Below are 12,585 nucleotides of genomic sequence, written 5' to 3' on the forward strand. Positions count from 1 at the left end.
AGGGCAGTCATAAACAAAGTTGCACCTTTGTAAGCCCATTAACTTCAGTGGGCTTAGAAGGGTAGAACTCTATTTAGGATCACACTGTATCTAAACCTGGGTATCCTATTGCTCCAAGTGTCAATGCAATTACAGAATACTTGTCTAGGCACATTTGTATAGACCGTGGGAGCACTCCGAAGCAAGTCCAATATTATTCAATTGGGTTACTCACAGAAAAAAGACTTTATGATTGCAGTCCAAACGTTACAAATAAACTCAGCTACCAAAAAGAGACCACAGAACTTGCAAAGTCCAGACCATTTATATAGAGAAGAGATTCTATCTTGTTCTCCATGGATGCTGAATCCGTAATATACTGACACTCTTCATAAGACTGAATTTCAGGCCAACAAGATCCCCATTTAGCCCCAGTGTACAATGCCCCTGAACTCACAGCCAAATCCTTTACTTTTAATGATCACTTACACCCGCATGATCATGCAATTAGGGGCATACATGAGGTACCACAAAATGCTAATAAATCTCGAGTACTACTGGAGTCAAATTCCAGTCAAATTCCATGTAAAGAGTCATATTTAATTGCAACTGCTCAGAATCAGGGTTTCTATCAAAGAACTTAACCAAGAACCTTGAGATCATCACCATGGTGGATTCAGTTTCTAGCTTTGATGTGGAGTACAAAGAGAAATATACTTAATCTGCTAAGACAAATTCTCCATGGGATGTCAGAGAAGTGATCAAAAGGGACCAAACCAATTAGTGGTAATAACAGAAGTGCTTCTTTGATAAGATAATTAGCTTAAGAGACCCTGATTTATATGGCAGTAATTGGGCAAAACACAGAATCAACATGCAGAATAATCATTCTCATTAAGTAACCAATGTATTTAAGCATGGACTTTGAAGTGCTCCTTTAGGATATGAAAAAAACAAGGAGCTAACCTAGGCCATGGGTTAACCTTATAAAGCTAATTCAGAAAAAGGACAGTCATAAAGAACTATCTTTATTTACTGGGGTTCTGTGTGGTTTCCGGGCTGTATGGCCATGTTCTAGCAGCATTCTCTCCTGACGTTTCACCTGCATCTGTGCTGGCATCTTTAGAGGATCTTCTGAAGATGCCAGCCACAGATGCAGGCAAAAGGTCAGGAGAGAATGCTGCTAGAACATGGCCATACAGCCCGGAAACCACACAGCACCCCAGTGATTCTGGCCGCGAAAGCCTTCAACAATACATATCTTTATTTAGTTTGATGACATCTGCATTATGCACATGCTCAGGAAATCTTCCGACAATTTGTCATCCATACACTTGCTCCTGAAATTTATCTTCTCCATCTGTGTAAGCCTTATGTATCCTTGGTCATCTTCAAACAATGGTATTTGAGTTCATCTATCCCCCAGTTCCTTTCCACACAGCCAATGTATATTGAGTTGCAGTCGGGATAAAGTAACCCTTTTTCCTGTTTTTGCATTTGCATGCAGCCTTGCAGGCTGCAACTGGAGCCCATGGAAACAATGTGGATTGCTGTCATACTTTCACACAGAAATGCATCTCTTTTTAAAAATTTACTTCCCACCAATGCGTAGCTACGCAGACATTCACAAAGGAACCCCCACAGCCATGCTGACATCTTATGATATGACCATCAGCACTTGCATTGCTGTGCAGATGTAAGCTGCAAAATTTAAAAAACGAACAGAGGCGAATAAAGTGCCTCCTGCCCAGCCATTTACTTGCTGCTGCAACCTGGGATTTTTGAAAAAAATCATGAATAGTGTGATTCTAAAAAAAAAACCCACCACTTTTGGGAAATAACATGTGGATACTCATTTTAGGGGTGGGATCTATGTGAAGTGCCCCCCCAAATGGTGTTACCCAAAATGTTGGGAGTCTGTCCATTTTAGACTGGGGAATTAACAAGAGCAGACTCTTGGCTCAGCAAAAGGTTGTGCAAGTTTGAGATATTTGTTGCTTATGTATATCAAGGTCAGCTTTTGCAAGAAATCCACAGGAGAGTAGAACAAATATTAACAAATTTATTTTGAGAAAAATAGAGATAACACCAGCACACAATAATAAATGCAGTAGAACACACACACAGTCCTAGGATACAAGTAGTGTCAACAGAATAGGTTGGAATAATGGAAGGGAGTTGGGGAATTTTGTACCAGATCCTGAAGTGGCCTTAGGTCAATAAAGTGGAGTCCAGTGACCTGCACTGGGCTCCAAGGAAGCAGGGTAGAAAGCAAGTGGCACACAGCACAACTGAACTCAATGGCAGACTCAGAAGTACTGGAAACTGAACATTTTATAGGGAGGATTGGGCCATCTGGCTATGGTAAGAGAGCTTAATCTGCCTGCACAAAGAAGAGTCCTGCCTTTCTGGGAGATGGCAAGAGACAGACATCAACCTCAAGTGTTAAGTCATTAATCTAATAGTTTGAGTGCTTAGCCTGATGGGCTAAACTGGAAGTGGTCGGAGTGCCGAGTCAATCATAACTATAAAACAAAGGAAATGTAAATGTGGTGGTCATTAGAGAGATTAGTCAGAGAAAGGAGTTTTAGGTTAATACAATACTGGAAGGAACACTAGGTTAATACAAGGTTAATACAATACTGGAAGGAACACTAGGTTAATACAAGGAATACTGGAAGCAAACACACTAACAAGATTTTTGTCTTGGTAGAGTGGATAGTCTAAGAGTGGAGATGGAAGCATTTTCTGATGCAGGGACATTGTTCAAGCAAGATTTACTGTCCTTGTGGGTACACTAACCAAAACAGAACATGGGCACTCCATTTTGGCATGACATAGCGAGGCACCCTGAGAGTTGGCAGGATGGGTAGAGACACCTTTTATATTTAAAACAAAGCCCGCACCCACCATGGGCCAGTCTGAAGGTGGCTTGTCATTATCTGGACAACACTGCTAAGCTTCTGAGATCAGATTAGTCAGTCTCCAAATTTTAAATGAAACATAGTGATGGTATCGTTTGTTCTTTTTGTATATTTCATCTTTTTGATTTATTCTCACATTTTTTGGAAAATTAATACTAATTAAAAAGTTTTGAAAGTATGTAAAACATAAATGTGATGTCCCAGAAGAAAAAAAAAAACCTGGTATGTGTTCTTTGGGAAAACTTGCATGTGTTCTTTGAGATTCACAGCTACAAAATACTTGCAATTTTTATATATTATTTCTCACCTCCCAATTGATCATCCTCCCACATAATGAATAACATGCTTCTGTTTTTAACAGTTTATGTTTGCCAACTAGAAACTGTTTCATCTTTTAAAAAATAATTGAAGGAATCAATGCTGGCAGACACCAGTCTGTACATAAAATTATGGCATGGAAGAAAAGGTTGCTCTTCTTGCCGAAGTTCATTTATGGTGCTAATCAAAGATGCCTATTTTCATGTGTTCATGTTGGCATGAAGAGGAGGCTGCAGGTACAAGAAGAAAACAACAAGATTGGCATTTCAGACTAAGAACAAAAATCAAAATCAGGGAATGTAGTAAATGTATTCTGAAGCACCAAAAGAAAATCTGGGGATTTGACTGAAAAGGTATAAAGAAAACTATTGAGGCCCCTTCTGCATGTGCAGAATAATGGACTTTCAATCGACTTTCAATGCACTTTGCAGCTGGATTGTACTGTTCAAAATAGTAAAATCCACTTGCAAACAATTGTGAAAGTGGATTGAAAGTACATTATTCTTCATGTGTGGAAAGGGTCTCAGTTGGAAAAACAAGGATATTTCAAATTTGATGGGCTAGCATAAATTTTATTTATTTAACATGTACTAGGGGCTTTTTGTCATTAACACCCCACACTTGTCTTCCCTGAGCTGCCAATTTCCCCTTCAAGTTAGCGTCTCAGCTCAGCACACTGAATTAACCAGGCGCAACCATGTCTATCTTACAATGAAATGAAATATGTTCTTCCCCTGTCTATAGGGATACTTTCAGTTCTGTCACCATTTGAAGGACTATGGAGATCCCAGGCCTCAATACTTATTCTGAATTGCCTCCATTCCCCTTCTGACTGCATCTGGCTAGCTAGTAAACTATATGTGTTTGAGTGCAAAAGGTTTCAGCCTCACATTGTCCTGTCTCCCCTTGCTGAAAGACATCTTCCCAAAGGGTCCAAAGTCCAGTACACCCATAATTAAGTGTTTGAAAGCTTTACTAAATACACATGCTCAAGGAGGCATAGATATTTGATAACAATGTACAAGTGGGTAGAATGAAGGTAAAACGCTAGTTGTGGGGATTTTTTGTCATTGAGTCACAACTAACTTATGGTGAATCTATAATGTTCAAGGCAAGAGACATTCAGAGTCAGTTTGCTATTACCTGCCTCTGCATCATGTCCCTGGTATACCTTGCAGATCTCCCATACAAAAACTTTCCTGATTCAACCTTGCCTAGCTTCTGAAGTGTGATGAGGTCAGGCTAGACTGGTGCTGTTCAGGCCAGTGCTTTTCCAGAACAGAACCCTTGCAATTTTGTGTCAGATATACTTTTTGGTGAAATTTTGTACTAGCTCTACAAAAACCGGTGTTGCTTATCATAACTGTTCATTGAGGGGTCCTCTGTGCAGACACGCATTGGACTGTGTTTGTGCAGGCCAGCCACAATGCAAATTAAGAGCTTTAGGTCATTAAATGGGTTCTCCTCTTCCCCTCCCCCAGCCATAGCCTGGGGTTGCCCAGTCTCCACCCTCTATCAAACCACCAAGAGTGGTCCTGCCCCTGGGAAAGTGACCTCCAACCACTGGCTGGTATCGAAGCCCTCCTACAGAGGGTGACTTGAGAGGTGTCAAGGCATTTGTCTCCTGCCCAACTAGGGGCAATGGCAGGCTCATCAAGATCTGTCTGCACCCAGGGGAGCAGGAAACCAAACTCTGCCTGCCTCAGAGTTTGGGCAGCAGTGAAGGTGGACGGTTCCTTGTCCATGGACTTTACAGCCTTGCCAGTCTTTAGTGACTCAGCACATGAGGCAACCTTGAGCTGGCTGTCCTTTGCTTGTGCACCTTGCTCAAATAAAAGTGAGCATTCTCATAGTAGGCCTAAACATGGGTCTCCCTGAAGACACCACACATTTGACATGGTCGTCATTCCAGTAAGGATGAGGTGCAAGCATGGCATTAGTTATGCTGGCACCCTTTTGCCTCAAGTATGAGGTGGCACAGCAACAACGTTTAACAGACTAAGTCCCAAAAATAAAGTAGAACAAATAAGCAGAACTAGACTAACTCAATAAACTGAAAACAGAATACAACTACAACACCCTAGACCAGGGGTAGGGGACCTGCGGCTCTCCAGATGTTCAGGAACTACAATTCCCATCAGCCTCTGTCAGCATGGCCAATAAACATCTGGAGAGCCGCAGGTTCCCTACCCCTGCCCTAGACCACAAAAGCTGTTCTGAAATAGCTTTTGTAGACCTTGACAAAGCTCAGCTCTCAGGGAAGCACCTCTGCTTCTTACAGTGGCAAAGAAAGATCTGGAGGGAATGGTGTGCCCCTCCTCCCCAGTGGGTAATCTGGGTGGAGGTTGGGTAGTCCAGGCTGCAGCAAGGGGAGGGGAACACCCATTTAGTGGGTGCTAAAGCTCTTAATTTGCTATCAAAAAACTCCATGTGGAACTGCACAGAGGCCACGATGATGAACATGAAAAGGTATTATGTTACAGGAGAGCTAAAGACATCTGATTTTCTACATGGAGAGGGTTTTTTGGGGTATGGTAAATTATATAATTACATGGATCCTTCCTTTGCCATTAGAAGTAGTAAAGCACCTCACATTAACCATAGCCACTCTCTCTTTCTTGTCCTGTGTTTTATGTTTATATTTCAAAACCTGCAATTTCTCTGTAATACCTGAACTCCTCACACCTCCCTGTTAGCGTAATCCATACTGGTGTATGTGTGAATTAGGAAAGTGGGAGTTGAAAAGAACATGAAAGTGGTATCCTATAACCGAGTCTAATAATGGATATTGGATTTCATTGTTTTCATTTCATGAGCTGAGAGCTGTCAGGGCATGTCTGTGTGATCAACACTCCTTCAGATGGTTTCACTACTTGGTGTTTGTCTTCTGTTCATGAGTGGAAAGCTGTCAGGACATGTACCTGTCATGAGCATCCTGTTTGCGGCAGTTTGGCTATTTGGTGTGCATGTGCTTGCTTATCTGTTCTCTCATTTTTCTCTGGTCACTTAGCGTCATAGTCTATCTTGCTTAGTATGCTCCTCTGAAAAGTTGCTGATGACCATTGTACGAAATATGGACATAATCTGAGGGACTGACAGAAACTTTGGGAAGGAGAGAGGGACTCTTTCAGGACATATGTCCCTCAGTTATTGTTTTATTAATTAATTTTATTAATTGATCCAGAACTGTTGGTGTAGCAGTGAATAAATGAAATATTTTTAAACCTGCCTAAGATATCAAAAGCCATGCTTATGCAGAGATAAAATGGTGAGTACTTTTGCTTTGGATAATGCTGCAGCCTGCAAACTGTTTTTGCTTGATTGCTTAAGCTGCTTACTTGGATAAATCCTTCCTTGGGCTATTGGGCCACACTTTGAGTTTATTCTCCTGGAAGATATTCTCACCCTTGTTTGGAATGTGGGCTGTAGGGGGTGAGAAGTCTGATTAGCTTCTTTTATTTTTAATGCAATAAATTCGAGACAATAACATAGTACTTCTATGTACAGAATCCTTCTAGATTGAGACATTCCCTGTTCCTTACACCAACTTTCAAATCCTAGTTAGTCAGAGGTGATAACAGCTGTCATCTGTACAGTATGAATACCCCTTGCACATATTTTACTGTTGCATGTGGGGACCGTCTCTTCCTCTGAGGAATTTGCAGCAATCCTAGAGTAAGAAATAACAAATATCTTGAGGTCACACACGAAACAACGTGGCTGGGCATTTAACACTGATGTCCTCCATTCAAGTTTAAAAATTGTGATCACACCATTGGGTGAATTTGTAAGTTAACACTAGTTCTACTCTAATGCCTGACCATGACCATTCATGCACTTGTAGGTTCCTCTGCAGGTAGATGAATGGCCCTTCCCGCTCAGCTACCCTTTCCAAAATAACATACCAACACAATTTAAGTTGATAAGAAAACTGGCCATAGCCAAAGAACTTTATTCACAGAAAGCATAGGATAAACTAGATGGTGAAGCATGGAGGGTGATCCAAGCATCTGGGCAGCATTAGTGCTGTCCCCCAGAGCAAACCAATCCCTCAGCCCAGGTGCTGGAGGAATAAACCAAGTGAAAGATTGGAGTGAGACAAAGACCAGACCGGCGAAGTGCCCATGACTGGAGGCCCCATCCAACTCACGCTAGGGGCGCAAGCTTCTTAGCCCCCCCGCAGGGCATTCCTACCGAGAGCTTGCTACACCCTCACCTCCTAATGAGGTGTGCTAAACAGGGGAGCTCCCCCAGCTCCCCCTACCAGCAGATCATCCTCCATGCGCAACCCACCAATGGCTATAACAAGAACATCATTCAAACATTCAAAATAACAGGGATCGGGTGGGTGGGAAAAATGTGTCGCTTCATCCTCTGAATGGGGCCGGTCCACAAGGCAGGGCTTGAAATAAGCCCTAGCCCAGCCCCCAAACCAACGGCATGCTCTCATTCCTCTGGGCAATATGACTTCCTTGTGGGCGACTGCGCATGCACCAGAACAGGTGCACATGCGCAGAAAGGGCCGCAATCTCGACTCTTTGACCCGGTGCCGAACAGATGGCTTCTCTGCCAGGCCTCCCCTCCTACAATGGCAGCCGCGTGTGAGGCGCGGCTGCACTCTGCATTGGGTGTACATTCCCTTCAGGTTTGAGCCTGTTATGCACATGTTTCCTTTTCTTCAGCAGTCATGCTGCCCTCTGATCAGAGAATCCCCATGAATTACAAAAGCTCTGAAAGTGTGACTTTTCCTCTCCCTTCACAGGGAAAGCAAGGGTGATCAGTATACATTGAACTTTTTTGGGGTTTTCATGTTTCTTCTTGCCTTCTCCTGCCCACACCTTAGCAGTTCCTCTCACTCTCCAAGCCACCATTTCAAAAGGATCAGACGAGCTTAAAAAATAATGCGAAATTGACTAGAAATTGACATGGTTCAGTGAACGAAAGCTAGACCAAAGACTGCAAGGGAAAAAAAGGAGCAGTCAACCTCCCCAGATGGAAGATGCATGGAAATATTAAGGAAGGGGTGGGTGGGCAAAATGGTAGATTGGCTCAGCTAAGGACAGGAGGAGAATCTCTGACCCCTTATGCACTGGCCAATGAACACGGGTTAACCATAGTATAAAACCCATGTGGGGGGGGGGGGCTTTGCATGGATCCTGCTCCTAACGTGAATCTGTTCCGCTTTTCCCCCACAACCCAGATTTTTCAAGAATTGCACTATCTGCAATTCTTTTGTTTTAACGTGGATTGCATCTGTGATTGAGCAAACAGCTGCCCTGGGAAGTGCGTTACTTGGACAGGCTTCCCTTTTTTTTCAGTTCCCTCCTCTCTGTTGCATAGCTATGGAGGGGCACTGGGATGGCAGTATGGCTGTGGAGGTCCATGCCCACCAGGCTTTGTAGCTATGCAGTGGAGGGAGGTGATTGGGGGGAAGCGCCTCCATGTAAAGACATGCACTCTGGTCAACGTGCTCGCTGACCACAGGACACCCAGCCATGTGAACAGCCTGGGCTATGACGCATTCATTTATCCCACCTGCAACCTGTTTACATTTGCTGTGCAGAAAGGGGCCCCATGCAAACAAACAAAAAAAGTGGGGAAACCCCATTACAAAGCAATAGTTGCAGTGTAAGTAGTGAATGCATGAATTACCATATTAGATTTGGCGACATATGAATTAGGTGTGATGCCCCATACTAGGGTTTTATATTTCTTTTTTAACAGCTTTTCAACCTCAATATCAGCAATTCATTTTGACCTGTAGATCAATTCCTAAAACCTGATCAATCCAGTATATGAACACAATACCTTAAAGTGGCAAATGTGAACACAATTTTTGCTTATTTAATTTTGCCCTTAGCTTGCAAATGTGCTGTTCATCATGATGTGCCCCAATAATCTGAAACCACATTAATATGCCCAAACATGTAGAAGAGAAATCTCATAAACTGAACTTTTCAAACTACAATGCATTTTTCATAATGTTTTAAATGAATTATAAAAAATGCCAATGGAAAAAAATCAATCTTTACTCTATTGTTTCTGGGAGATTTGTGTGTGTGTGTAATACAAAGCAGCAGAAAACATAACAGCTTAAAAATGTGTCTGCTTTAGCGCATTATTATGTAAAGTCATACCTGTGGTACAGCCTCGTGCTGCACCTTATGAACACGTGCATATCACACAAGTTGTTTGTCAAACTTTATAAATATAATTGTGGCTTTTCAACATGAATCTATCAGTTGCTCATGCAACTCACCGAGTAGGGGAAAAAAGTAACTGAGCTAGAAGTTTACATTGTTTGGAACTCATTAAAAATGACTCAAGAACTGGTTTCAATTTTTTTAAAAAAAATATGACATATCTGTTGGTTATAGGTCTTAAACAACTTTAAAAGGGCATTTTCTACTATTTGTTTCCATAAAGAAAGAGTATTGAGGAAATTAATGATTAATTAATTAATTAATTAAGGGAACAAGATGTTTATAGTGTCAGCTTCATTGTGCACTGAAATAGGTTTTTATTCTTACACTAAATTTCCCTTGCCTTCCCATGTGGTTGCAGTCCAAATTACCCACCCCGTCATGCTGTTCTGGGGCAGGGGACCCCAAGAACACCATGATGGAGAAGTTATAGATCAGCAGTGGGAGGGAGAAATCAGCAGAAATCATCCCATTTGGAGAAAATTTCCACAAGATCAAACCCAGTATGTTTTGCAGATGACTCCAAGTATACTCTGAAGTAAAGAAAAAATAGGCCCCCAGGTTTGCTATGTTTTAATGCCAATTTTGTGGTGCATCCAACAGGACAGCCCTGAACATGGAAAACATCAAAGAAAATGCTGACAAGATAACTCAAAGACACAGATTTCTGCTGTGAGGTCTAAGCTACCCAACCAAAAGTGGAAACTCAGTGCTGCCTGGGGTGAGAACATCAATTTACTAGCTTGAGTTTCTCCCAGAAGAGTAAGAAAATAGTCTGCTCCCCAATGGTGGCCCATTAAGTTTGTTATACTCAGCATTTTTGTGTTTTGACATAGTATCTTGCTCCCTGTTTGATTTGTCAAAGGTTGGCAGAATTTGCAAAGGCAAAGCCAAGCTTTTGTGTTGTTTTGCTAATTAGAACTAGCAAACCAGTAGGGGGCAAAACACTGTTTGTTTCTTTTACAAATTGTGTTTTATTTTTGCTGGCAAGAAGAAGAAGAAGGGGAAGGGAAGGGAAACCACACTTTCACTGTTTCTCCCTAAACATAAAAAAACCTGGTCAACACTGCTCACTGATTTTTCAGAATTTATTGGGAAGTAAAGGATCCTGCCTCATTATGCCAGTCTATTAATGCTGGTAGGAAGCATGTTGCAGTTGAGAAGGACTCTTGTTTTGCTGGGAGGTGCAACAGTGCAAAGAAAGACCTAATTTCTCTCAATGAGTTGCCATGGAGGTGAAAATGTACATTGCAGAAAGAGAAGATGTAAAAAGGAAAGCCATTGGCAGTTAGCAACCACCCTGTCTTTTATAGGCAGAATGTGCTTCTGATTATTAATACTCAAGTGGCATGGTTGGACCACTACACCCTGAAGGCTCATTTGAATATGTCACACAACTCCTGTATAGGCGGTAAGTTGATATATGCTCGCCCATGGAGATTTATAGAACCAGTAGGTTTCTGGAATGTTCTGCGGGACCCAAGTTCCAACGTATTATGTGTAAATACTAGCCAATTGTGTCAGAAATACCTGGTTGTCACCATTCACCTTTATTTGAACTCAGGAGGACATCTAACCTGGGTGACATATTCATCAGTCCTGATACCATACAATGTTAAAATACAGTCATTATTATAGGAAGTGTTTTGAATCCAGAGCAATAAAAAGCATCTTCAGTCAAGGCATTCATCATGGGTATATTCAGAATTTTGCCTCTCTGCCTGGTAGCTTAGCAAAGTGCACAGAGGCTATAGTGTATGCAGCACAGCCCATAGAGTAGCCATGTGTGCCAGGAACAAAATTGCCACCACTTGGAGACTGGGAACCCCAGGTGGCAAGCAACTGCCTGATTACAACTGAGTGGTTGCTAGGAAGATTTTCCCTGTTTCCCTGACTCCTTCTTGACTAATGTGATCAAATTAATGTGAGGAAAAATTCAAAAGGGTAAAATTTTATTTAACATTAATGAAAGCTGTTTGAATTCTGACCTTTTTTACTTGTTCCACATCAGACATGTGCAACTTGTGACACATCATGTGGTAAATGTGATGGTCCACCTGAAACTCTCTAAGTTATGATGTCTTCATGGTGGAACTTTGAAAATACCAAAATGTATGCCAATGTGGGCCACATTTTTTAATGGGCTACAAGCAGCACAGGCTTCCTTCATATGCTATGAGAAGGTAGAGGTTCTAATTCCAAGTGCTATTTTCACCATAAATCTGGAGAAATAACAATGGGAAAGTCTTTGCACAGAAATAAACAAATGTGAAAACAAAGTTGTGTGCATTCTAAATGGCCCACAATTTTACACCTATTCATCATTTTGTTTAATCTAATTTAGAACAAATATGTCAGTGTGGGGAAAATCGAAGTAAAGCAGAGGAACCTACTACGGTCTATACATTCACAGATTTTCTGCTGAATTTTGTTCTTCTCCCTAATGAGTTTAAAGAATTCATTTTAATTTCTCATCAATAGATAGGTTGATGTCCTTCTGTTGTGGGAGAACTGATGCTCTTGTCTTTCTTCCCACCTTGAATTAACAGATGTTTACCTGTGTTTATTACAGAAGTAATGTGGAAAAACAAGAGCAAATGGGGGTCGGGAGCTTTGCAGCATCGCTTGCCTTCAGCTGATTTGCCAAACAGTGGGTGATTCTGCACAGGCCACATATACCAGGGTCAGGTCCTTTTTAAAGCATTATGGGGGGAGTTCCCACAGAACTTGCCTCCCCAAACATTTCTAGCCCATTATATTTGCCTGAACCTGGGATAAATGGAAGTCACTAAATCAGCAACATTTTTTCTTCAATCCAGGTTGCAGTTGCTTCCTGCTTGCCTGTGTGAACTACGGCAAATAGGGAGCATTCTATTCCCGCTCCATTCTGTCTACTGTTTTAGTGGATTCCTCAGATGACCATTATTAGAATGGATTCTTTAATAGGCAGGCACCATGTAAGTGGGTGGGGGAGGATTCTCAGATGAGGGGATTCTTGGCTGCGCGGTTCTCAGGGAAACATCACATTTCACGTGTAAACCATGCTGACTCCTGCCTCTGGGATCCCAGCTATCTTGACTAACCCCTGCACCCGCCTTGCAAATGGAGACACAGGCAACATGGGGTCATTTAACCCATTTGTGTTACCTATGCAGAATCAG

The sequence above is a fragment of the Sphaerodactylus townsendi genome, linkage group LG04 (genome assembly GCF_021028975.2).
Source record: "Sphaerodactylus townsendi isolate TG3544 linkage group LG04, MPM_Stown_v2.3, whole genome shotgun sequence".
NCBI lineage: Eukaryota > Metazoa > Chordata > Lepidosauria > Squamata > Sphaerodactylidae > Sphaerodactylus > Sphaerodactylus townsendi.